This window comes from Rhopalosiphum padi, chromosome 1 (genome assembly GCF_020882245.1).
Source record: "Rhopalosiphum padi isolate XX-2018 chromosome 1, ASM2088224v1, whole genome shotgun sequence".
Taxonomy (NCBI): domain Eukaryota; kingdom Metazoa; phylum Arthropoda; class Insecta; order Hemiptera; family Aphididae; genus Rhopalosiphum; species Rhopalosiphum padi.
The window spans coordinates 48,010,687-48,034,416 of record NC_083597.1 but is presented as its reverse complement, the minus strand read 5'-3'; the positions used below and the strand labels follow the sequence as shown (position 1 = coordinate 48,034,416).

At 27.1% G+C, this 23,730-nt stretch overlaps 1 protein-coding gene across 3 annotated transcripts in view; it reads left to right on the top strand.

Moving 5' to 3' along the window:
• The window catches only part of LOC132918078 (C3 and PZP-like alpha-2-macroglobulin domain-containing protein 8), a 147,033-nt gene that overhangs the window by 26,307 nt on the left and 96,996 nt on the right, over window positions 1-23,730 (top strand). The window contains exon 1 of one of the 3 annotated variants that reach the window (XM_060979156.1): window positions 18,645-18,663. The exons of the other annotated variants lie outside the window; for them this stretch is intronic. The gene's annotated coding sequence lies outside the window, so the exon portion shown is untranslated. Of the gene's footprint in view, window positions 1-18,644; window positions 18,664-23,730 lie in introns of those variants that run through there. 3 annotated transcript variants of the gene reach the window in all.

Genomic DNA, 23,730 nt, shown 5'->3' with positions numbered 1-23,730 from the left:
AGTGTGTGTGTGTATTATAGGTGAATCTCATCCCCATCGCCCGGGCTGACCGGATGAGAGAGTCCCTCCGTCGCCCGCGCGCTCCCTCGACCAAAAGTCCGGTGCACCGCCACGCCGTTATGCGTATATATCGTACGTATACCACTACCGCGGTTGTGGTGGTGTTGGTGGGGGGGTGTGCGTATAATAGTACGGTGCTTGTGCGCCCGTGAACGCGTGAACGGTCGAGCTGGTGTGCGTGTGTGCGTGTTCGAATTTCCTGTGCCCGACCCCGGAGAATCTCATCCGAGAGGGTCTACGGCACACCCGCGTTTATTATTTTCGTCGTTCTTCCCGTAAAGTCGCACCTGTTATTTTTTCTCCGAAATTCACACGCATACCATTCATAAAGGTATATATAATAGTACACGGCTATATATGTGTGTGTGTGTGTGTGTGTTTGCAATAAAACTGTATACGCGGTTGTGCTATACACATTATATTCACGAATACAGACATAATATATATAAGTATATTTCATGTACAAAGATACATCACGCGAACTTAACCCGAAAGGTCGGCCTGCATAACCGTTTGCGCCAAAAACGGCAATTTAATTTCCCAAAATAGGTATTATTTTATGTACGAAGCGATTCTTTTTTTCAGTAGACAGCCATTTTCACCTATTTAGTATTTTTTTTTTCAAAAACATTATATTGTAATGACTTCAATGTAATATGTTTGTAAAAACATATTTTCGAAAATAATTTACTCCATTTGCAACGCGCGAGTTTTATAATGATATATTATATATTATACGTGTACGCCCGTACATGGAGTAGTGCAGTGGAAGCACCAGTTGCCTACCGGCGCTGACGTTAAGCGAGCGGCTTCGTCGCTAGTTCCCCGACGGTTTACCACCTGGGAATTTTAGCAAAATACACTTCATCTGTCCTAACCTAAACCATAATCGTCGAGATAAATAGTGTCTAGTTGTGTCTCCGTAACACAAAAAAAAAATAAATAAAATAAAATAAAAATACGTCTGCGCTAGAATTTATTTTCCAGTGTCTGTGTATAGTTTCTAACAAACGTCAGTAACAACTGACTGAGATAACAGTTGTAAAAAGTTTTTGTTGTTTTTGTTTTATCATTTCGATAACGACTTTTCAGACCAATTATTTGGCTTACCGATGAAATCTTCGGGCCAATATCAAAGAGGAAATTGCGGAAGTGCACCGAACAAATTTCAAATGTTCTTCGGAAAGATAATATATATCTTATGGCGGTATAATGTAATCGTTGCCAATAATCAGCCAAACAATATGTATTAATAATAATATTATCTACGTGACATATTTTCTAAACGGCACCAAACTTTGTCCAATGAAGGACATGTTGAAAAATTTACGAGATGTATTGTACACCTTCATAGTATAATAATATTATATAGTATTCAATATACCTAAAATAGGGTATTATCTATTTGTTATTATTATAATTTTTACTTGAAATTTACTAGTTGCTTAGTAACGGACAACTTGTTTACGTTTTTTTTCTTTATTTCAGCCGACACATTTTTAATTGTGATATAAATTATTTTAAAGCGTTCTTTTATTCGAATTAATCTTTTAAAAATAACGAATAATATTATTCATTATTCTTGTATATTTGATAATAAAATCATTCATAGGTATTTCGTTACTCCATTTACAAAGATAATATTTAGATTGAAGTTAAACGACTTATTTTTTTCCAAAGTTTATAGAACTTAAACAAATTCTCAAATTGTACATAATTGTAAAAATTACAATTTATATTCAATGACCCCAAAAATAATATGATATGTTATGTGGATTTTTGGTTTTTAAATTATTATCTGATTTAGATAGTGAAAACAAAATGTACATTCTCTAATATCATCATTAAATAATTTGTAATTACCTGAACAACTCAAACAAATATATACAGTAATACGTCATTAGTTAAAGATGATATTATAGTATAATAATATATACTCGAAATTAATTTGAATTGCGTCCATGAATGTGCATCTCATTTTTACAGACCAAAGACTTTTATATATTCAAGTAATGTGGATAATAATTGTCTATTGTTATATTATATCATCTATAACTCTTAAAATGTAATTAAAAATAATCTAATTTCATACCTTAGTGAATTATAATTATATACAAAAATATTGTCAATATATATATATTTTTAATTATAATATTTGAACAAACTCAATAAGATGTGATATATATTTTTCTATCAAACTGAGATATTCAAATATTTTTTTTTTAACAAAACCTTATTTTTATTTTTTTTACATATTTTGTTTATTTGATTATTATGTTTGAGATTTTTCATTTTATTATACATGTAATTTTTTAAATTTTATATTTTTTGGTTCTTTATTTTATAGGTAGGTATTATGACTTCATAAGAACACTAAATTATTCATCTCATCGGGTATAAAAATGACGACCGAAAAATGATTTGAAAAATTTTCCAATTTTAGATTTATTTTTAAAAACTAACTATAGATTAATTACGGATTGAATTTTGAAAAGGTAGATTGTCCTAGGTGAAAACGACAGCGTTGCGTATCATTTAATCGATTGCAATGAATGTCACGGTGCCAATGTAACTGATGTTAACATGAACATAATTAATTTCCATTAATAAATTGTAAATTTGAAGATTGAATTTGCAGATAATATATCGGTAAATTGATAAGATTGGCTAAGACCTGAATATTTACGAGCATATTACCAAACAAATAGAAATAGAATTACAATTATTCTTGAAGACGCAACTTAGAACTATCGCAGACTAACACTGAACACAATTCGGTTGTCACAACGTATATTTTCTTCAGCATGCTGCTATTTAATTGACTTAAACATTTAAGGCCACATATATATTATATTTACTTGAAATGGTATTTTTGTTTTTAAAAGTAGTTTCAATTTTAATCCGTAGCAAATCTTGTTTAAGAAAACGTATGTAAAAAATATTGTAATCACCCTTAAATTAAATAAAAAAAAATAATTAATTTACATTAAATTTTCAAAATGTTGTCAATTTAATTCTAAATTCCTGAAAAAAATATTAAGTGGAGTGAAAAATGGTTAACCTTTATAATAAATAATAATTTAAAGTGTAAAACAAAGGTTGATAAAATATTGTTATAATATCGTTGTTTGTCCTTATCAGCCTTTTATCTTGACAAAATATATTGCTCAACGTGTTGTACTTAGAGGTAATATAAATACAAAGAATAGAATATTATTCAAATTTTAAAAATATTTATAATACTAGGCGTATTCATCATTATTTTTCATTAACGTTTCCAATAATGAATTAATTAGTTGAAATTGACAGTAAATTAATGCATGTAGATAAAATATTTATATAAAACAAAAATATATTATCATAGTCAATACAAATAAATATTTTTCATTTTATCATTTTTTTTTTTTAGTTTACAACAATATGTAATTGTATCACGTACAACAATAATATATATAAAATACATTACAATGCGATTGAAGTAGTATAATAATTATTTATTGTTACTTCTCATTCTCGCCAATGTGTAACTTTTAATACATTGTAAACTGTTAACTAATACTATGAAAAGAAAATTCAATGAACATAATATCTATTATTATGTTAATTATTATAATTTGAATCGGAGGCTTAATTCCTACTTATGGGATTATTTTTATAATATACATTTATACATTTTACATATTTATACCATACAGTTAGTATTTAGTATTTAGTAGCTACTAGCTAGGCCATACAAAATATACGTTTACTATAAATGTATAAATATATAAATATAAAAAAGTTAAATTGCATAAAAATTGGACAAACTACATATATGAAATATGAGTTATTACAATGGCAGTTAAATATATTAAAAAAATAGTGTCACTAATTGTAATTATTATAAAATTAATTTATAATAAATGGCTTGCTCTAACAAAAAATACGTTAAAAAAATAAATGTTATTATTTTTATAAAGGTTTATAATAATAAATTGAACGGATCGTGATCGTGTCCGAAAGATAGTTGTCTACAATATTTTAATATTATTTCTCAGTAAAACTATTTAATCGTCTTTAAACGCCTTGTATAGTTGTACGGGAGTTTAATATACATAGAATAAACAAATAGTACAATTTTTTCAATAATAGTTTTTTGCTAAAATTATTAAAGTGTAGTCTGTAAAAAACTACCCTTTGAACGCATATGCAATAAAAAAGTGAATAAAAAATACTAATAATAAAAATTTATTACCCTATATAATACTGATTCATTTTTATTTTATAAATGTATTAAAATACATATCTTCATTTTGTATTTTAATTGTATGCTTGATAAACTACTACTGATTTCAGACTATGAAAAGAAATTATTTATTTTTATCATTCAAAAATTAGTAAAATATTGTTTAACAACTGAAATGGATATAATATATAGAGTGTCTAAAATTAAATAAACTAGGACTATATAAATACTTCAAATTCCTTTTCTGATCATAAATCTATGAATTTTGAGCAATTTATTTTAATTTTAATATTCTTAAATTGCTATTATTTTTATGAACAATAATAAACAACAGTAATCTTACATTTATAATTATTTTTACTGCCGATTATTTGAAAAGCGCTCACTATTTTCGGTCAAACAAAACAGTGTGATTACCAGAAAGCTAGAAACGGTATTTAGTAGTTTTCATAGTAATATAAGATTTTATAAATTAGTGGCATTTTAAACGTCTTTGAGTTGGCTACTCAATTAATAAGTCATTGTTTCATTTGAATAATAATAAAAATTAAAAGAAATATATATATAATATATACATTTTTTCATTGTTATACTCCATATATTTTTTAAATATTATTTATTTAATTTTAAATGTTAAGTAAATTATTTTAATATTGTTAATTTATTTTCTATTGTTGATTGTCTGAACTAATAAACTAATCTAGAAAACTTAAATATAAAAACTCAATACATTTTATGATGTAAAAATTAAATAATATAATTTTGAAGTAAAAAATAAACATATTATATACATTTACAAAATTGTATAAAATATAATGTAATTATTATTTATTTACTTAATTTTACTCGTACTGTATGTTTATCTATAATAAATTATCTCTATAGTTTAGCTATAAATAAAGTAAGTAATGTACCCAAATTATAGAAAAATGTAGTAGGTTTTAATTTATTTTAGATTCTAAGATGAACGATGAATTTATTGGTTTACAGATATATGTGTGTGTGTGTTTTTTATGTTTTGTGTATGTGTCTGTTGTACACAATGAATTAATAGTCGAATAAAAATTAGATTTTTAACTTTGAGGTGGTTTTGAATAAAAATTTGGATCAATTTTGTACTTGAATAGGTCAAAATTAAAAATTCGCAGTACCTTTTTTTATAATCGGAAAAAAACAAACAAAAAATTATGGAAAAACTGGAATATTTACACAAATTCAATATTATTATTTAAATAATTGTTTTGTAACCATGGTTACCTTAAAACTTTTACTTTACTATTATAATTATACAGAATGCAAATTTAAAAATATGTAGATTAATTTTAAGACTTACCTATTTATACCATGAACTTATTCACACTGTTTTACGTAAGGTGGCGTTGAATCAAAAGTTAATAACAATAATATAATAATATATGATAGAAAAAAATATATTTATATATTTATATATATTTTTTATTTTATCAATATAAAATAAATCATGAAATATACTTAGTGATATAGGTTGACAGACAGTTTCCATTCAGAATTGTTTTTCATTTACAATGATATATCATTGAATTCAAATTTAACACACCTGTAATAGTAAAAAGCTCGACACCTAATGTACAGCCACGTAGTACCCACTTGCCAACCTTTTTATTTATTTATTTTAAACATATTTTAATTTAATTACGATTTATTTAAAACTATATAAACAATATAAATATTTTAGGACTCCAGAAAATCAAATTTTGAAGTGTACTAGTATTCCGTATTTTTTTAAGTTTAAACAGTTTATACTTATTGTCAGGTATGTCCTTTTTGATGTTATATAATTATATTTACTCGCACTTAGTGAACTAATTTAATACGTGTTATGTACTCTATTAAAAAAAAGTTATAAATTCAAAAATAATTAATCTATCTACATAATAGAAATTTATAAGTGTAAGAATATTATGCAAATTAACTATAATTAGTATATATCTTGAGGGCGGTGTACAAAAGGGAATTTAAAAAGAGCTAAATACAAATTATAAATTGTTTATTTCTTTCTCTCGGAAACTCTAAGATTGAGTTAGTTAAAAAGCCCCTACTGTTGCTATATGACACTAGGTAAAATGTAATATTTTTCGATAGGTATCTACACCATACGAAATTGTTATGTTTGGAGTGTTTGGACACGATAATTGTCTTACAATAACTGTACGTCTATTATTAAGGCACACATTTTAAGTTAACGTCTTTTTAGACATTGCAAGATGTAACGTGAAACACGGCAATTTGAAAACGATAGTGGTTTAGTATTGTCCTCCATTTACTCTGACACGTATTTTAAGCAATTCGAAATGGAATTTCATCTACTCTAATACATTATTCGTATTGTAAGTATAATTAGGTTGTGAGCACGCGTATTGCATGTCATATACTTTCATCTTTCGCATATATACCTACTATGGTGCACCATGCAATTTATTTTGTAGGTATAGGTACACATGCTACCGTTGGTAGCTGCATATTGATAGGTATTATTATTAGATGAACGCGGTCGGCCCGAGCGGATATCGCATATGGAAATATGGTTACGGGGATGCTGGATGGTTGGGTAGGGGGTTACGTGCCTCGCCACGGAATGTCTTACATATTTTTTTCTTCCCGTCGCCAACCAGATGATGATTTATTTTCGTTCCCGAGGCGTTATTCTCTATCCGGACGACGTGTGATGGCGAAAGGTTGCGGTTTTTTTTTATCAACTAAAAAAGAACGAAATCTTTTTCTACGCCATATAATGCGTATAATATATATACATTATCGTATCGGGTAAACATATTATTATCGATTTCCCCGTGAGCTACTGCTTCTATACACCACTTCTGTATGACACGAATCCACTTATTTTTATTCTCCGCGCCCAAATACAAGTTACGCGTACAAGTTGTATACTTTTATTTTTTATAATATACATTACATTATACCGTCAAACTTTTGGGTGGTACTATATTATTATTTTTCCTTTTAGTCCACGAATAATGATATACAATCGTATTTATGCTTTTTCGTTACTTTTTCGATGAGTAGTTATTATTATATTATGTCCAAGTTTTATAAAATTTTAAACTAACAGTTTTGTTAACATATATAGCACACTATTAATGTATAATGTTTTATTGATCCATGAGTGTCAATTATATCAATTGTGTTCTCTCCGAATACAAATGGCTATATAATCAGCTAGTAAGACTGACGAACGAAATTATATTATATTTTTCGGTGTTGATAAAATAAACAAAAACTGTATTTAATTGCTGAACACATTAAAAAAATATATATTTTAATTGTTTTAAACACAATTTAATTGAGTTCAAAATGAAATGATTATTCAACGAAAACAAAGATCCCATTGGTATAGCGTAAAGGTATATGAAACTATAAAACTAAATACAATACAAGTTATGAATTTTGAAAATATAATAAATAATGATAAACTATATCATCTTCCGAATAATTTCAATTTACATAAATTATACAGATAAAAATAAATGTATTAATAAATAATGCATTTCCTATTAAAAAGTAAATGTGTTATAATAAAAACTAAAAAGTAGCACACTATTGGTATATAATAATATTAATATATATCACAAAGACATAAAATAAAATAAAAATGTAATGTACCTAAATTAATAAAACATTTGACCATAATTGTTTACGTTCGGTTATCCTAAGAATATATTTTATGAATTGATTATTATTTAATGTCACGAAAGCAGAATATATAAATCTAGTAGTAGTATATATTATATAATATATTTATTATAAAGTAGGTATGTTAAAAATTATTAATAATAAAAGGAAATAAATCAAGTGAATAATGATATAATAATGATGAATTATAACTAGACGAAGAAAGGTTAGATTAATTATTATACATGTTTTATATTCATATTTAACAAACATGCAAATTAGTTTAATTAAATTTTTTTAATAAAAATAAATATAATTAGCTGGTAACTAGACTAAAAAATGTTGTCTTATTATAGCTTTATATTTGTATTTTTTATTATTTAAATCATTTGTTTTTAACAAAACCACGTAGGATTTATTTTATATTTCGAATTTCGTGTAAGCAGAATCTTAAAATGAAATTTTAAATCTCGCCTGTACGAGTAAATAATATTATATTATCACTGGTTTTATTATATTTGTTGCACGACGTTCTTATAAAATATTTAAAACAATTTATTATGTTTTTGTATTTTGTGGTAAGTCATCTTGGTGTTGTTGTTCCATAGGGAAAAGGTTCACAGCCGAGTAGTGCTGACACATTTGGAGCTGTATGATAATAACATACAATAACATATAATATTATATTTTAACTTGTCTGGTATAATAAAATGTAATTTGGTGTGGTATGTGTGTGTATATGGGGTCACGGGGCAAAAGACTTACAGGTTTTAGGTGAGGTGAATTTTTAGATAAACTCTAACGATAACGAAATAGTATGACATCTAAATGAGGATATTTTTAGCCTTTAGAGTTCTAAAGCTCACGCCATAGCAAAACTGTTGTCAACAAAATTAAGTAAAAACAGCTGCTGTATGCCATAATATAATATAATATAGAATCATTTATATTTAATCGCATGAACTACAAAATATCATTCTCAGTACAAGCATACTAAAGTTTAGAACAAATTTAAAACAACGTGCAGCTTATAAAAATGTTTTAAAATTTCTAAAATGTGCATAGTCCATAACGATATATGCTATTTTTTTTTGACTATTTTGCAGAAAAAGTGGATAAAACACGTTCGAATAAATTGAAAAAAAATTACTAAAGAATAAATTATTCCGTGCACACATTTTAATTGTATATTTACAATGAATTGCCAGCTATGCGGCAGTTATCAATATTCCTACTTCATGAGCGTGTAAACCGACGTGCACTTTACCCTTTCAAACCACTGAAGTGTCATAGAATTGTACGCCACAGTGAATACCGTTGTTGGAAGACTGACAATATCGTAGTTCCCGCTCTTAGCGCATTGGTCACATCGGCGAGCACTGAGCGTACGACCGTGTTTGTCGACGCACCGAGAACCCTTTATAACTTATGGAACCTCACTGCGGAACTTGTGAAAGGACGTGTTCGGAAAGTGGCAAAATTTATCGGCAAAATCTAGTGTGAAGTTCTAAACTAACGTGCGGTACAGCCGTAGTTAGTACTCGACCATATTGTTTACGGAATACTCGTGGCGAGCGGGCAACCGCAATATCGCCCATTGGTCAGACTACGGCGGACGTTTTCACAACATCCGTCTACGTCCGAATCTCGTTTTTTTTTCGCCCCGTCCACGAGTGCGTGCACCGTTGTGTTATGCGTTTCGACGAAAATTCCGACCACGAATCTATCATCAACCGTTTTCACATGGTCGTTAACAAGTGCGTATAATGTACGATATATAATGTTGTACAGTAGCGAAACGAGTCTTAATCACCACTGGCTCTCGATGACACAATATGTGCCGTCCCGTTTCCCGAGCGTTGTTTACGTGCCACAGAGCGAGTCGAGCTGGGGGGGGGGGTTATACAAAATCATCTAGGTATATTATTCACGGGTTTCTTGACGGAATATATTATTATATCCTTTAACAGACTCTGTTTCAGAAATATTATTGAGTTTACATTTAGCATGACTTAATGATATATATCGGTCGTAAGGAATATGTTTGGAAATTCCTAGACAAACCTTTGTACAATAATCATGTAACGAGTATCATGGCGATTTTCAGTATAACCACGGAATAGTATTTTCGAGCATTATCGACGGTTGGTTTTGAGCCAGTGACATATACATGATATTCGCATTTCGGTTTAATATCAATGTAATGCGCAATGTGTTACTGTACAAACTGACAGTAATTAACATGCAATAACATTTGGTTTGTGGCGTATTCTGTCCAAATATATTCCGGTCAAACTTCAAAGGATATTTTGATTCGGGTATAATTATTGTAGACATGTGTTCGTCACAAACCCTGAATAACCCACAACGCACCGTAAACAGATGATTTATCAATAAACCTAATTAATAAAAAAAAATATATTGTAATTATTGATTTATCTTATGTATTTATGAAAAAGTGTACATACTCACACCTATTGGTCACCTATATACATTCACGAGTGTATAGTATAAATAATTATTACTAATTACTTTTATATGAAAAATGATTTATGACATTTTATAAAATAACATTATATGAAAATATACTCACAATATGTAAAGTTAAAGTATTAAAAATAATTTTTATTATTTAATATAATAATTTTATCAATTTGATGTTGTCATTCTGCATTGATTTAAATATTTCAAAGTAGTATAATCTTTGTCCGATCACAATGAGAAAAATTCTAAGTAATATTATAGTTCGGTGTAAATGGGCTATTAAAATTGATTGAAATAGCTTTTATTTTTCTATTTTTTTTTTTTTTTTTTTTTTAATAGCTCGAACAGATTCTGTTAAAAAAAATAGTATTCAATAGAATTTATTTCAATAGGGGTTGTTGTAATGATGTTTAGATATTTATACGACAGAATTCAGGATTCCGAAGAAAAAAAAATGACCGGAAAGAATATAACATAATACATTTTTTATATGGACGTGAATGAGAGTCAAAACGGCAATATTGTAATAAATATGAGCTCGATGGGACGTAAAAACCCACAATGGGTGTGAAATTTTATCAAGGTCTACAGCGATGACCGTTGTCACTGCAGCGACGTCGAACTTGTGTCGTGTGTCTACTATTTTTAGACATATAGGTAATATTAATATATTATTATAATAATAATAATTTATATACTCACTTTACTGTCCGATGCGTTGATAGATCATTCTTATAAAAACAGTATTATATGACCGTTCACTGATAAAAATAATCGTCGTGGATAGAAATTTAATAGCAATATTTCTGTGTTTCGATGAAACAGGCATGTGACCTTGGAATGGAACGATGGAACAACCCATATTTAAAAAATGTATAGTTAGCTAATTATATTTATAAATATTTTTATATCAACAATTTTAAATTATTATTTGAAACTGTATTCCTTTACTATAAAGGGAACATATTGTAATAATTGAAATCAATCCTAAAGTAGTTCATATTATGATCATAATTTATTTAATTCCCTTTTTGCCTAACGCATCATTTTAATTTAAAAACATGAAATGTAAATATGCTGTTTTAATAATTAAAGCAGTCTTTTTTTTAACTACTTCATGTAGATTTTGAACTGTGACTTTTCTCTTTTTGTACAAACTGAACTTTATGAAAGCAAGTAAAGTTTTTGAAAATGTAAAATGAAAATAATGATAATAATAAAATAGAAGAAGTTGATTTGAACAGTCAAACCACAAAAGTAATATACTAACAGAGAAACAGTACATTAATGTAAATTTTAGAAACTCTGAATCTTAATTAATGTAGTTTCCCTTTTTAATGTTAGACATATTAACATTCAACATAATGTATAAATACACCAAATTAGAATATAACATATAAAATATATATATTACATTAGAAATTCAGTACGTTAATTTTTTTTTTATATTTAACATTTCAATTAAATTTATAAAATAAAATAGATACAACAATATTATATAATATTTTTTAACTCATTTACCTTAAAATTATTATAATTTTAAAATAAACCCATTTGTATGTACCAAAAATGATTATAAAATGATTAAAAAAAAATTTATTGATAATATATTAAAATATAGCTTAATAATATAACAATATATTGTTACTATTAGTTTTTATTAGTTAGGCATTATACCTATGTAACTAAGAAGGTTTCAGGAATTTAAAGTATCTTAAAACTACTGCACAAATTTATTTTCTATCGTGAAATGGGATGTATCTATACTGGATCTTCAAATACATTTTTTTTAATGTTTTTAATATTTTAAACTGATTTTTATTCAGTTTTTATTTGAATTCCATAGTATTATTGTTCATTTGTTTGAACATTGATCCATTGTCTATTTGGCATACATATTTATTATTTTATATTTTAAATAAAATGTATTAATTTACAAAAAATATTTACTTGTTTTTAGCTGCAGAATTATATTAACAGCATTCCATCAAAAAAAATTTTATTAATTTTATCATGTTCAATAAAATATATTCCATTAGAAATTTGGTACTCATCCAATAAAATGTTATCGATATACTGTATACTTACATTATACGTTTATATGTATATATATCATAATTTCTAGTCGATTGTACGCGGTATCATCTAAAACAGAAATAATAATAATAATATCTAAACAATAACTAACATATTATCTTATAAACGATCTAATGATGATCAACTACGGTATAATTAAAAAAAATCAAATATCATTACGTCGTCTTATCAGTTATTACCAATGCACCGCACCTTGGTATATTCATAATATCACTTTATACACAGACCTTAAACAATTATAAAAATCACAGCAATACCCTTATAATATTATTAAAAATAAAAATAAAAATATTACTTAAAATTATTCTAGTTAAAAAAATCTAAATTTGAGTTATTTTTAAGGATAAGAGATTACAATTTGTAATGTTTATTATTATTATTAATACATGTATATCACTCAAGTGTAGACAAATAAAATATGTATAAATGCAGATAGATTATAATAATATTAATATTATGAACACACAATATCATACTTCACAATAGTAAGTAATGATAATATTGTTTAGAACTAAACCAAATTGTATTTTTGAAAATAACTATTTTTATTACTCTCAAAAGGTTTTGTGTGCGCGTATTTTACTATATTTGCCAATCTATAATCTATAATATGGTATATATAATATATATAAATAAAGGAATTTATGAATGTGTAGGTATACGCAAAGCTACATATAAATTGATTTAAAACGAACACGATAATTTTAAGCTGGAAATATATTTATCGAGGTTGTATAAAATAACTTTTACACGGAATCGAATCAAGAGTCGAATAATAATGTTAGTTCGTATATTTTGATTTCTCTCTTAGGCAACAGCCGGATTTTTTCTCAGTCACGTCTTCTCATTTTGATTTCATATACAAAGATATACACAAAGAGAGAAAGAGAGAAAGAGAAAGAGAGAGAGAGAGAGAGAGAGAGAGAGAGAGAGAGAGAGAGAGAGAGAGTGCTAAAATCAAAGGGATAGGGAAATATGGTGGCAAGGTCGGAAGGTTCGAGTGCTAATGATATTTAAACGTCAGGATCACGTCGGGGCTTCAAGTTCAGAGGCAATGCCATATAACTTTATTATAAGTTTATCCGGTGCAGATTTCTTATTTTCAGCTGCGAGACGATTGTATTAAGTGTGTCGCCAGAAGGGCTCTTCTCTCTCCTCCCCTCCCATAATATAGCCATCCCTTGTTATTGATTCTTGAACTCTCCCGAAAACTTGCTAAAGTTTAATAACTCATCAATCACGATCTCACAATTTTGCCGGAGAGTCGTGGAAGAGGAGAAAATATCGTTCGCTGGGATACTAATGGATGTGTGTATGATTATATACGTGGTAGCGGTAGATCTCACGACAACGCTTTGGAAATAAATTACTTACTTTTGGTTTAAATATATTCGGTTTCTTTGATATACTTTTTTTTTGTTAATTATTAGGAGAAAACTTGACTTAAAAACGATAAACCAACGAAATTTTAATGTTACTCAAGTTGAATGGGTTTAATACATTATTTAATAATTTATGTACATATTATATGTATGATTATTTTTTTTGCCTGTTTTCTCTTTCAAAATTTTTTACAAAGTACATTACATTATTAATGCCACACGAATTTTTCCCAAAAAATATAATTTTACGTTTAAATTAAACGGCTGTATTTATTGATATGTGTGAGTATGAATTTGAGTGAGTGTGAGAACATGATTATATGTTATAAAACTTTTTTAATCAATTGATATACGAATATATATTACCTTATGATTACATTTTTAATTTATATGGTAAAATTAATGTAAAATATTTGTTGTAAAGTATTTTATAAAAGTTTAATTTTAAAGTAGTAAACATAAATAATTATTACCCTATATTTCATTATTCAATGCATTAATTTGTAAAGCAAAAAATCGATTTAAAAATGGAACAAACTTATGACACTTAATATATGTTATCTAAATAACGTGTAGGTACAAACAAATTTCCTGTTATAAAATTTCGGATTAATATTTTTATTATAAGATTTATACATGCACCAAAAAATAAAAAAAACTGTTCACAGAATCAGAATATTATGCACACCTGTACTAATATTTTAAATATCTCTGACCAAAACCTAATATATATTAGTGTTTTTTATCAGAAAATTTTGATAAAACTTTAAAAATACATACCATCAACCTTTTTGATGCTACAGGCCTGTAAGATCCTTTCATGAATACATATTTATATATATATATATAATTTTACCTTTTTTTTAACCTTGGTTCGGGTAAACTTCGGTTTTTTTTTTACCAAGGTATGTACTATGTATAGCTTTACCAACATTGTGTATTCACTGTGTTCAATTTTTTTTTAACAAGAAGCGAATAATCTATTATTATTATTTTTATATAGGAATACTTTTCCTTTATATGTTCAAAATAATCGAAAATATTTTTCAATAAAACTTTTTGTCACATTAGATAAACACAATACGTATAGTGCTGTGATAGTATTATTTATCTCATGGTCCATAAAATAGGTAGTGTAATGTATTGGGCTATCATTTTTTATTCAATAAACACTCTCTGCCCCAAATAAAATCACAACCTGTATAGCGTATCAACATGAAACGAAAATAAAGTATAGGTACATTACAAATACACTTTATTTTTTGGCAATATCATATATTTATATACATATATAAATTATTGATCACATACAATTATTAAATTATATGTATTTCCTATGATCGTTTACTTTTTTTTAGTTATATATATATATATACACTATAAAAATAATAAATATATTACCTATGCCAAATGATCGATTCAAAAGTTTCATCGACAATCGTTCACAAATACTCGTAAGTCTACTATTGGCTATACACTGCAATATTTGTAACAAATTTCTGAACAATAAGTTGCAGTTAACTGAATGAACAAATAAATAAAGCAAAATACGTGACACGTGTGACGAAGGGTTATTTGATGCACTGTAAAGATAATAATATGTTAAATGCACAAAATATCGAAGTTGTAACAAAAAAAGTTATACATTATTATTTTGTTTTTGTTTAATAAGCCCTGTGGCTTTCATCCATCCTTTCAGTTGTTGGTGTTGTGTTTGTGTTAGAAACTTAGGAACTGGAGCATTGATAGTTTTTTATGATTAATTTTAATTCTCTAGAGAAATAATCAACATTAGTTAGAGTGCCTTTAACACTTTAACAGTGTTTTCCATTGATGCCATTGTTTTAGTTCAAAAAGCAGCACCCCTCTTTTCCTAAAATCAATATATATATATATAAAAAAAAATATGGAACTAACACAATTAATAAACAAACTGCGATTTTACAAAGAAAGTACTGGATATTCTATGTTTCAGGGTCTTCATGCCAAATATTGACAACATACACGCGTTGGCTATGGATTGTGCCCGTATTAAATTGTAGTTTTTTAACATCCGTAACGAAGGGGTTATTTTTCCACTCAATAATCCAAACACTCTTAACCTGTATTGTGTAAAATTATTATTTATTATTAGTTTTACTGCACATAGGGTATACATGTAAATATAATTTTTTTTTTCCATTCGGTGGCAAAACAAATTGATCTGACGAGTGCGTGTAGGTCATCTATAGCATATGCATGCTGCATATATATATATATATATATATTATAACATAGGCGCGTTGATGGGTTACAATAAAACATCCCGTGGGTGTGGACCGTATATATATATATATATATATATAAATACAGTGATTAATTACTCGGCACGATAAATGGTAATATGTCAGAGGATGAGTGGTGGTGTGGTGAGGAGAGATGAAGAAAAATATCATCAACGCCAATGGAAATATATACATGTGTGTTGTTTAGCGGGTGGAGTGGAATTCGTTTCGGTCGCTGATTCTGCAGCGGTCTACGTCACGAACAGACAGAATAGTAAAATCATGTTTAGCGAAATCGTTTTTATCCGATTCGATAGATCAATTAATGTGTTTGTAGACTATATGGCCGTTGATGGACAGTCAGCCCATGGTTCAGCCATCGATGTAAGCTATATGCCTATTATAGCATACAAATACATTTTTAAATAACGGCACTACGTCGATGAGTGTAATATTGAAAATGTTTTTTCCCCATGAAAAAAATGTTTTATTGCGATCGGACAAACATCAAAGTCAATTTAATTTTGTATTGACGTTTAATAACGTGATATAATGTGATATATCGGTACACATAGTACACGGAATATAGTCAATTTAAAAATGATTTGCAATGATTCTAGGTATTTAATTACAACCTGCCAAGTAGGCCATGCAAATATACTATTTTATTTATTTATTATTTTTATTTGAACATATTAAAACAGCTAGGTATTTATAAAACCTTAACTTTAAGGACACTCAATGATTAATCCCGGGGAGATAAAATAGCACTAATCGTTGTATTAATCTTTAAAAATCTATATTGTAATCTATACCTTTATATCTTAATTTATATTTGAGAATCAGATCTGATAGTCTAATAAATATTACACTATAATACTAAACATACTGACTGATAAAATTGAAGACATTTTGATAAGTAATTTTTAGTTTTTTTTTTTTAAACAATTTACGCAAATAAAGTAAAATATACTTAAATATTAAACTTATATTCTATATGACCCCTTAAAAATAACAGCAATCTTAAATTTTCAATGATTCTTTAACTAAAAATATATTTTACGTTCAAATTTAGTATTGTTGGTGTATATAATACGACTTTTAAATGACATTTTGTTTAGGTAAGTTTCTTATTAAAAAGTTATTTTCGCTTTATTAACATAAATAAATTATTATAAATCACCAAGACATTGTTCGTACTTCGTTAAAACAAAACATGATAAAATATATTTGGTAAATTAATTTTTATAACACAATATTATATTGTTATGCGTCATATTTGAAGCATAACATTTTATATAATATATAATACATATATTATATAACTATTTAAGTAATAATATCATCATTGTTTTCATCAAATTTAAATCTTTCTTACGAAAATATTAATTTAATGTTTATAAACTTTTAGATAAACTACATGAATGTAGACATCAGTCGATGAACTGTCTTTTTCCTTAAAGGAAAAACTCTAATTCTTACATTTTATAAATGCCAAAAACAAGAACTCTTGACATACATTGTAGTTACACGAATTTGTATCATTGGGATTGGATGTATAAATTATATTTATACGATGAAGCGATTTATTTCATATAGCGAATAAGATTGAAATACTTTATGTACGTACGTCCATGTATTACAAAACAAAATCACAGACGTAACATAAATATTTCTCATATCTTCCCTTTAAAACTAGGATTTCCTATAATTTACTAATAGTAGATCGCCAGGCATGTTCATAGCCATTAATGATTATTTTAATAGTTCGATTATCGTTTCATAATGCATCAATAGTAATTAGTTTTGAATTTTTATTCTCACGAGACTGTACTCTTTACGAAACTAGACAATATAAAATTCACGTTTTAATAGATGTAATTTATGTTCATATATTAGTTTCGTTATCAAGGCTTAAATACATAAACAATTACAACTACGTTTGCAATGAAACAATTAAGTTACGTATATTGAATGATTCAATAGTTTAAAGGAAATTAGTGTTATATAACTCATGATGAAAAGATTTATTAGGGATTTCCACGTATTAAATATTATATAGGTATCTAAAAAAGAAAATAATATTAATTACTGTTTCTTTTAGAACAATGTTAAACTACAGTAGACGCCTATTAATTAAACATAATTATATATTAACATGCATAATAAACGTATATAATTTGAATATAATAATATGTTATGTTAAAACTAATTATATATATTATATTTATTGTGAACCAAATTAAAAATAATCAAACTGTGAGCCACATCACGCATCAGTACAAACTTATATTTGATTTATCACTTTAAGTGAAAACAATGTATTTTTATTTAAACGATAAAATTATTATACGAATAAAAAAATAATATTTAATGAATATTAGTGAATAGTGAATAGTGATAGGTAAAAGTTAATTTCAAAGTACTAAATTAGAGATACGAAAATGTTGTGTAACATGTTTCTTCAGATAATGAAAAATAACGAGTAAGTATAATAAAACATTTTTTTTTTCAATATATACTCGTATTTATGATCTGCACAGTATAAATTATCTTTCAAGTAACTTTTCTTAATCACGAATAAATAAAAAATCAGATAAACACCCCAATGCATTTTAAACATTAATATTTAAATTGTGTATTTATATAAATTTATAGCTATGGAAAAAAAATAGTGCGAGAGCGTTAAAGCAGAAATCAGATATAACATATAAAATATTTTTTTTTTCTACTAAATACCAACTATTCGGTAAAACGCCTCTATATGATTATTTATGAGATAACGTTTATATAATTCATAATATAAAAATATATTTTTAAACAATTAAACATATTTAGATACCGTGTATAATATATTTCATATAAACTATCTATAGATTGAACTGTAAATTATTATCAACCCAAATATTATGTTTTAAATATCTAAAGATGAATGTGCAATTGACTATTATAATAAACAACGTAATTAATCATTTACATAATATACCTATTATGCATATAAATTAACAAAAATCAAGTGAATGTCGTTTAAACGTCATAGTAATTTAATTTTCGTAAAATGTATTACCCGTTCGGAAAGAATATAATATCAAGACGATCGATCGCTCTACACAGAAATCTTTTCTCATTCTCATGACTTCAGATGGCTTTGTATTAATTATTCGCAAGAGTTCGTCCGCTTAATCAACTGAATGACCTGTTTTCTGAATTCAAGCAACCCCTTTTTTGACGCACAACAGTCCGTCTTTACAGCAAGTTGGTTTAATTAAAGACCGCCTGTAAATAAATAGTGGCCGGACTCGTATAGACACACACATACACACGTAATATACACGATATTAAGTCATTGCAATACATAGTACATTTTGAAAATGTCAAGGGTGTGCCCTTTTTCTGTTTGATGGCTTTTAATTATTGTACGCGTTGCACCGCGTCACACCGCACGTGTCCCTTATTATATTATTACTTTATGCTACACAATAATAATTATACAAACGCGCCTGTAATTAAATAACCAAACTCTCAAAAGCTTGCCAATACACCCCGTGTTACGCGTGGATAACCCGGTATACTCGATTATAATAATATCACAATACTGCAACATACGAGTATATCGACCATAATATACAATGGTTATAGTCCGGTATTAATCGTGTAAGGCCATAAAACATATCTCCATAGACACTCGCGCATTTACGATAAAAAAAAAACAAAATACAAATTAATCAATTGGAGGTCATAAAAAAATAAATATGCGCCGCATCTGAAATCTGAGTTGTATATCAATGGGTCATCGATGACGGGCGGCATAATATATAATATATTTTAACTAACTATAACATATCGTAACTTATATATATATATGTTACAATAAAAACCATTTTTTGTATCCTAGGTTTTACTGGTATTCATACTTTTACCGTAACATAAATATATATAAAAGCAATATGCAAATTCTTAGGTTTTAAACTCACTAATAGTTAAAGGACTTTTTAAAACGTAAAAAATTTAAGATCTCTTAAAATAATAATGATATATAATTTTATTATGTATACAACACATGCTTTTAAATTAAGTAAATATGTACCTAATATATATTATACACGTATTATATAACCCACAATGGTGACTGAGGAGATGGTATACCGTGACAATATTAATATTTTTATAAATAATCATTAAAACGTATACTTTATACAAAAAAAACCAATACATTTTATACAAGTACGATAAAATGGATGAAGTATGTGCAATGTGCATTATACATTCTTCGATAACTAATTTAATACCATTAATACATAATATAATAAAGACTACAAAATTGTATTAAATATTTTACAAATTAATACAAAATAATTCATTGGAATAAAATAACCGCAACACGTTGATTAGCAGACCTATTTTCAATAATATTGTATTGTATACCATGGAGTTGATATATATAACAATAACTACGTGTTTTATATACTTACAAATCAACTTGAAATATTATGTGTATTTAAAAATAGTTATACTTAACTTGTAGCGTAATAAAAATGCAAATATTATACAATATATAAATAAATATAAACTTTTAAAAATAATAATTTCTTTAATGGATTATTTAATTTGTTTCTGTTTATTTCAAAAACATATTATTATTTTAATATATTAGGTATTATTTATTAATTTATTTAATTATATTGAAATGTATTCAACGCCATATTTTTATTGTCATTGTTGATTTAAGAATATTTATTGTTCATCTTTATTTTACTCCGTTATTGAATCAGAATATTTCCATATTTCTAATTATAAATAGTTAATGCAATTTATGTAATAATTACTTAATGAGTTGTATTTACAGTTTGTACATTTTTTTTCATCACAATTTATACATCGACTATTTAGAAAAAAATCAATTTTAGATAACTACCAGTTCTGATAAGAGTTAGCATGTTATTCGGACGCACCGATTATACGTATTATACTTTCAATATCTTAACTAACAATTACAGGAATACCATTTTCGGGGATCGCCTGACTGTGTTTTCATTTTTCACATCAGTACCACAATATGTAAGAGAATACTGTTTTCAGTAGTTATTAAAACTAAATAAATATCTTAATTGCGTCTAATGGATTTTCACATACATACATACATACATACATACATAATACCTATATAGAGCATTCATGTGAGCTGGCAATAGTTGACACAAATAGTGCTTTCTAGTTGATCAAAAATGTAAAGAAATCAGATGAACTGTGAGATTGAAAAGCTAGTGAGACGTGACTGTACTATGGTGGGTAAAAAAATAAAAATAAGTCATACAAACCAACCTATTGATCAAACATTTTAGATTCATTTTTTTATTGCATACGATACATGAATTTTATTAAAAAATGCACTAGATAGGTATTTAAGTATAGCATTTGGATATTTATATATTATTACATTGTTATATTATAATATACAATTATTAGTATTATACTACGAAGTACGAGTTCAAAGTTAACGGTATCAATCTTATTTTGTTTATTTCTAATTTTCTAAGACTGGCTAATATTTAATATTAAATAATTAGTGTAATGACGTATGCAATGATTAGATAATTATAAACTTAATGTTTTAAACCAATTTATATTATGATGCAATCAGAATACTTATAATATTTGGGATGTAATAAGCATATCTGTATTTGGATCACGATTGGACATCTTTAACGTATTCCTATTCCTAATGACTAAATGGGTTTAAGAGCGACCACTAAGTTTTTGATTGAGTTATCTATCCTAATCATCGTAGAGTATGCCAAAAAGGTTTAAACCAAAATGTTCAGTTTCGTCAAATATTGTAAATTAATAAAATTATGATATTTTATCAAAGTGACATTTAATGCTTGGAATTTTTCCGTTGATTTCCTACAGTACTATTTATGATAAAAAAAAATTCTTATTATGTGTCAAAACAATGTAACTTCTAAAAACAGGGGATTTCTCTGTCGGTGTAGTAGTTTTGGCAAACAAAAATTTCATACCGCAAAAACTACTACTATTATTATTGTTATTTATACTATAATCATATACTTGTCTAAAAAATAACGATAATAACTACTACGTCTGTCGATCCGATGATATTTTAATGAATTATACTTTTATTATTTCGTACAAGCGATGTAAAAGTCAACAAATTAAACACGAAAAAAGCAAGATGTTGTAAAAAAGGTTGGTCTTGTAGTGACTACACCGATAAATGCAGTATTTCTCAACAAAATGCGTGTTTTTGTTTTTATTATTATTTTTATTATTATTATTATTATTATAATATTCCTAAGCCATGACGGAAAGCTCGTTTTAACCCTGGATTTTCCTTTGATGCTGTTGAAATCGGAGAGTGTTTTGTACAACATATAATATAATAATGTACATTTTTAGCGTTTCCTATTGAGAGTGTTTCATATTATTTATGATAATGATGGCCGTGTGCAGAATAATTATTTTTAAATATTGTATGTGTCTCTGAACTTTTTATCTACTCTACATAACATCGGTAGATTTTTTTATTATATATAACTTACGGGGTATCGTGCTATTTCTGACTGTGAAATATTCAGTGCGGTTTAGAATGGTACCATAGATCCGACAATATTGTAAAAAACAATAATATGTAAAAACGAATACATTTAGGTAATTCACTCGATTGTATATTTTAAATTATCAGCTAATGATAACAATATAATTAAAATATAATATATAATATATAAGATAATAAAAAAAATTAAAGCCAGAACTAATTAGAAAATAAAACATACTATGTACCTACAGATTCATAAATTAGAATTCAGTACATTCCAAATTCCGGTTTATGGAATTTATATTCTAATTACGTTTTGCTGGTATAAGAAATTTGATGGACATTATATCGAAATTGTTGATCTCCTGCAGAATGCTAATAATAGTTTTAAAAAACGCATATGATAATAATATATTTATGTCAAATTATACATACCAAAAAAATAGCATAGCTTAAATGACTGTATTTTTTTTTTTTACCGTAGGAAATTACACGAGTTCGTCTATCGTCTGATTTATAGAACTGCTAACGTAAACCCCATCTAATGCAATATATTATTATAAACCGGGCTCGGTGTTTGGTGTTTTAGTCGACCGTGTCACCGGTCCCACATGGCCGTGTAATACTATAACAACGACGATTATCGCTTTAGAAGATTCTTCGAATTCCTCGTGCTTGCAGTAATTGTAATTCGTAATGTAGCATAATTGTACGAGAGGCGTAAAAGTAGTTCGTTTGGCGAAGTAATCGTCGTCGTCGTCGTCGTCGTCGTCACCGTCGTCGGCAACACCCACGCACTCTGTTATATGTCGGTGGTCTCTGATAAGAAATCGTTCGTAATTAAAAGACGGCAACGATGGTGGCTGCGGATACGACCCCGTTTACACAGAAGCACTCATCGTATAAAACCTATTACCTCGTTTTTGCAGAACGGATGCGGAGGGTGCCTTGCAATAATAATATATTACGATGGCAGTTGAAGATGTTTCATCCATT